This window comes from Saccostrea cucullata, unplaced genomic scaffold (assembly GCF_032062105.1).
Source record: "Saccostrea cucullata isolate Sc308-1 unplaced genomic scaffold, CSIRO_AGI_Scuc_v1 ctg1300, whole genome shotgun sequence".
Classification (NCBI taxonomy): Eukaryota; Metazoa; Mollusca; class Bivalvia; order Ostreida; family Ostreidae; genus Saccostrea; species Saccostrea cuccullata.
In genome coordinates this window covers 1-6,355 of record NW_026921934.1, presented here as the reverse complement: position 1 = coordinate 6,355, position 6,355 = coordinate 1, and positions in this window count along the sequence as shown.

Here is a 6,355-nt window from a genome sequence, read left to right as displayed (position 1 = left end):
ATTAAGCCCAATGCATATGACCAACCATTGCATATCAAATTAATATGCCCCCCTGTACGTGTCATACTGCTCAGATCATATTAAGTATGTTGTTTTCATTTCAAGGAGCGTCAGGTAAGCATCAAACGAGTTCACAATGTACAATATTGTTATGGAACGGTTTGCTTCACTCAGAGAAATGAAGTTTATAAAAAAAATCTTCGGCAGGATAAATTCATTACATGCATTATACAGACACTTCAAGGGACAAAACGGAAAATTACTAATTTTTCAATGACACTAAATATTTCCGTAATTACTATCCAAGTGTCTACATACATTATAGGTTTATGGACAACATCGCTCAGAAGTAATTCGAGGAAGTAAGAACTTGGAAAAGGATGTAACTTTCTTGTGTAATGGTTCTGGCCGTGGATATCGGCCTGGATAGCTCAATCGGTAGAGCACCTGACTAGTGATACAGGGGTCCCGGGTTCGATTCCCGGTCCAGCCATGCATTTTCTCCTTTCCTGTTACAGATTTGGTGCCGTGCCATGCCCTGGAATTGACAGGTGAAAGACCTGCCAGGGATGAGCCTGGGTTGGGGTCTTTGGAGAGCCAAAGACCTTTAAGGAGGGAGGAATGTAATGGTTCTGGCCGTGGATATCGGCCTGGATAGCTCAATCGGTAGAGCACCTGACTAGTGATACAGGGGTCCCGGGTTCGATTCCCGGTCCAGCCATGCATTTTCTCCTTTCCTGTTACACTTGTAATAGCGACAAATTCATTCTCGCCAGACAATAAGACGTGATTGAAGTTATGAAATATTTATTGAGGAATCATATTACTGGCTCAAAATCTTGTCATTCCCTTGAGAGTTTTGGTTGGGTAGCATTAGGTTTACAAAGATACAGGGAAAATAAAACTTTCATTCATACATAGGAGGGATTTAAGGAATTTCTGTCTGTAGGGTATGCCATCACAAAGCCTGTTATTCATAAATTGTTCCACGTTTCCAACTGTCGTTGATTGAATGTTGTTTTATGTCCCACCTGGGAATATTTTACTCATATACAGACGGTGAAGGGATTCAAATTCTTACCTTTACTCGACACTTACGGTCTTTGAGCAGTGAGTGGTCTTTATCGTGCCAACGTCTACCGTGACTCGGGTCCTTGAATTTTAAGGTCCCTTCCAGAGAACACGAAACTTTCACTTCAATGTGTCGAGCGCATGGCGAAGAACAGTTGCCACTTTTTTTCTTAATCGACTTTTGTCAGTTGCTCCAATTGCTGTTGATTTCCCTGGCGTCCCCAAAGAAACTAGACAGTAATGCCTTATATTTACTTAGAATAGTGAATTAAATTGTACATATTACATATTATATAGATTTATAGATTTGAATTACACGAGGCCTCCCACGTTAATTACAATAGTCCATGTACCTGTCCACTGACGTCGGACACATTATTGATCCCCACAGGACAGCTGATGTTGAGGAGAACGTCTCTTAAAATAATTCATTTTCGTCAAAGTTTTAGATCTACGGATCACAATATGTTGAAATTCCTAGAAGTACTTATTTGCGGTCCATCATTTGCAGACTTATATTTGTATTCATATAAAGCATTTTTTTTTAAGATCATATGCAATGCCTGCTGAAATTAAAGTATTATTATTATAAGAAGAGGTTTTGCTGTTATCCGTCAATTCAACATTCATTTATTTTGAAGACGATTTATTAATTAAAAATATTCATTTTTTTTCTTCTGTACAATGTTTTGACATATCCCTCTGAATTTGAAATAATGTACACAAAGTCTAATACAACTGTTTCACGTTTGGATATTTTACTAAATAAACGTTAATGGTAACCTAAAAACTTGATGGACGCTTTCACTTTTGTCTTCAAATTTTCTATCTTCAATTACCCTTATTTCTTTGGCAATATACCTTATCACTTTCATCTAGCATTAATGTCTCCCATGTGATTCGATATACAAGAGCATGTTTATGTACCATACAATCAATTTCTAAAATTGGACAAGCTATTAACAAACAAGTTAATGAAACAAGAATACCAACCATGAAACATCAACATGTATGAAATCTTATTCTACCAAACTGCTTTCTTTACTCCTCACTGAAATTTTAAAGCCATATATAGCGTAACTGATCAAAAAATATATTTTTGAAAAATACAAAATTAAGTAAAGAAATATAGTTAATACATTTAAATTAAAGCTTTTCATACAATTCTGAACACGGAGAACACCTCGTTTCACCTAATAATACAATTTTATCTTCTCTATAATGTGTTATTTAAATCTTTTGTATTTTCTTCCGAGCCGGAGAAAATTCCGAGAATCCAAATTAAATTGTCATATCTTTATAACGCAACTGACTTAGATTTTGTAATTTACAGAAAAGTTCTATTTTTATATAAAGTAATCATACAAATAATAAGTTCTTATAATTTTAGTCTAATAATTTTCATTGTACATACGCCATATATGGCTTTAACAGAAGTGAAGGAAAAACATCAGGAGTACTGTGTAACAATATATTCATGAGGTGGTGTAAATCAAATGTGGATACTTGAAAATTCCAAAGAACGTTTGGACAATATGAAATCGTAAGATTTTACCAAAGTCAACAGCATAAAACCTTACGACTTTCACCTTTATACATACAACCAATCAACGAGATAAAGTCCAGGCTTTTTAGCTCACCTGAGCCGAAGGCTCAAGTGAGCTTTTCTGATCACATTTTGTCCGTCGTCCGTCCGTCCGTCCGTCTGTAAATTTTTTACCTTTTCGACTTCTCCTCAAGAACCACTGGGCCAATTTTGACCAAACTTGGTACAAAGCATCCTTGGGTGAAGGGGAATTTAAATTGTTAAAATAAAGGGCCAAGTCTTCTCACAAGGGGAGATAATCAAGAAAAGACAAAAATAGAGTGAGGTCATTAAAAAATCTTCTCAAGAACCACTGGGTCAGAAAAGCTGAAACTTATGTGGAAGCATCCTGGGGTAGTGTAGATTCTAAATTGTTCAAATCACGACCCCGGGGGAAGGGCGGGGCCACAATTGGGAATCAAAGTTTTACATAGAAATATATAGGAAAAATCTTTGAAAATCTTCTTCTCAAGAATCACTGGGTGAGAAAAACTGAAACTTATGTGCACATGGAAGGATCCTGGGATAGTGTTAATTTAAAAATGTCTAAATTATGATCAGTGGGTAGGGTGGGGATGCATTATGTATTAGAAGGGGGAAATATGGTAAAGAACAGGATGGTCAAGGCTTCTCAGGTGAGCGATGTGGCCCATGGGCCTCTTGTTGATATTGACACTTGCTTTTTCAATAAAAATGGAACACGTAAATTCACTTACATTTTCACTGGTCATTTGCAAAATTATTTTATTCAAAACATTCTGATTATACACACAAGTACTCTGAAGTTGATATAAAATAATGCTCAAGTTTCTGATCGCAATATTAATGTTGTTATTGGAGACCAGGTCTTCCAACAATCTATTGGAATTCCCATGGGTTCCAACTGACCCCGTTCTTAGCAGAGTCTGACCTATTTTTATATTCATAATAAGCAGACTTTGTGCAAACTCTCATACGTGAAAAGAATTTAAAGAAAACACTTCAACTCGACATTTAGCTTTATCGACGACGTATTGTCAATTAACAATGGTTATTTCTATTCTTATATCGGTACGATACTAGTATATCAAGAGTAGCTTAAAATAGGACATCACAGCTAGAGTCTGACACATTTGTTTCATATGTGAATATTTAACCTAAAAAAGACGTCATTTATAATCTAACAACCAAGTTCTAGGATAAACTTGCTGATTATAACTTTTCAATCATCAACTTCCCTTACTTATGTAGCAGTAACCCTTCACCATCTCCATACGGGGTTTATATCTCATAGTTGATACGATACGCAAGAGCATGTTCTACGTATGAACAATTTTTAAAGGGAATTGAATTATTGACAAACATGTTTCTGAAACAGGAATATCAGCAGCCTCGTTTAAAAGCATACTTTCTATGGTCCAAACGATGACCTTGTCAGCATATACTAGTACAATCTATTAAGTCAAATGCTGACTTACGTTTTCATATTGTTATGTCATTATAGACACACAAATTGTCGACGGATAGTTTCTTTATTTCCCAATCATGACAAGGAGTACACTGCGGGTGTAATCGGTCAGCAGGGGATGCTCACTCCTCATGACAAATGATCCAACCTCTGTTGTTTTGGAGCTTTGCTCTGCTCCTATTTTGTATTGTTTTATGGACTTTGAAATTGAATACTGTTCGTTATTTCCATATCTTTCATCACATGTATAATGGGCTCAAGGGAGACACATTTTGTATTTCTAAAAGACTTACGCAAGACGAATACTTGCAGCATATGAAAGAAGCGTACTTGGAGAGGCGTTAATTTGTCTCTCTACATATATGGTGATACACAGGTTCCGGGCGTAACTTAGGCGGAAACCAAGCGTAAATGGGCAGGAATTTGAGGCGAAAAATGCAAATGAGCTACGCCCGGAAAAATAAATGACGCCCGTAAAAAAATTACGCCTGGAAACTAAAATGACGCCTGGAATAGAATTACGCCTGGAATGTCCTTATTATTATATAATACTATGTGACCTAAAAACCTATATATTTACCATGTTAACAAAGAAAAACATTCAGATTATGATTTACAATGTTAAAGCTAAAAATTTTGCTTTTTAAGAAAAAACATAATGACAGGTCATTAACATATATCTTTAAAAAGTATAGAAAAATAACATGAATTTTGTGTATTAGGGACACTAAAACACGACCACCATGATTGAGTGTGTATTTAGAATTAAACTTTTTTACAATACCTGTACATTTAATCACTTCAATAATTATATCGAAACATTTTAGTTACTGACTGAATACAATTTTTCATTTACTCAGCAGCTAGTTTACAGTTAGATTCTCACTGCAGCCTCTATCAGACTGATATTTCTCAGAATGTGTGCAAGGACAAACTCAAATATCAAAAGTAATTTTAGGGTCAACCAGTTTATTAATAACTATCATTGTACATAATCATAATCAAATTTACTCAAATAGGTACTAGATATTCATGATCACACCTACCAGCAGACACTGTGTCATCCTCAAGAAGTGTAAAAGCCTTAACATTGAGATATCTGCATTTCCTGTTTCACTCACACTAAACTCCCTCCTTCATGATCAAATTCAAACTTAACCTCCTATCTGAAATGACCCTTTAATTGATAGTTAAATTGACCAATCAGAGGCTTTTACTTCTCCTAAAAGTTCCAGGCGTAATTTTTGTTTCTATTTTCCTGCCATTTTACGCCTGGAAAATCTGAACTTGCCAATTGACGCCCGGAAATTACAAATGACGCCTGTAAGACATCTCTTCTACTGAGGCGTAACTCTTTGAAAATTCCGTCTCCGCCTCAAGTACGCCCGGAATTTGCCAATTCCTGCTCAATTCCACCCAAATTCCAGGCGGAATCCGCCTTTAAAATTCATACAGGTAAAAACACTGACGTGAATCATTGCATTGAAATGTATTTGTGAAACTCCCATTCCTCTAAAATATAAGATATTAATTCAGTTTCCACCCTGCAAAAGACGAATATCTGGAACCATCCTTTTTGAGTTCCCCATTACTCCAGGAAGCATATGTTCGGACATATACATGATCACCTTCGTTAACTTCCACAATAACTATCCCAGTCAAATGATTCTCATCTATATCTCTGGAATGACCATACGTAGCTCTAACCTCTGCAGTGTTTACCTTCAAAATAGTAGACAAGTCACTTCCTAGCTCCAGATTGTCTCATTGTCCATGTAAAAACATAGACACCAGAGTGAGGTACAGAGAAAACCCCAGAACCTGGATGGTAAGCTTGGCCGATAGTTGTTCGCACTCTGTCAAATACTAGCGTGTGTTGACCTTTTTCTTTGTGGGTACTGGACATATATGCATAAAACGCCATCAAAGAAGTCGGTGTTGTCGTTTTCATTGTTGTCGGTGGTCTACCCAATAATCTTGCTGCAAATACGTAATCATTAAGAGTTTTAATTTTAAGATTAACTTGCATACAATATATTTATTTTATTACTTTCAAACAGTTTTTCTCCTGGAAGAACGTGATTTCGAAGCTTGGGCTATTGTCGATAAAACATGCATAGTAATTGTTCCTTCGCATGGCGTTTGGCACCTTGAAGTGAAAGTTGCAGAACCTTTGGTTGAGACCTTTAGAACCCGCGTCACAGCAGTTTGTACGATAAAGATCCCTTACTGCTCAATTTTCCTGAGTGCCG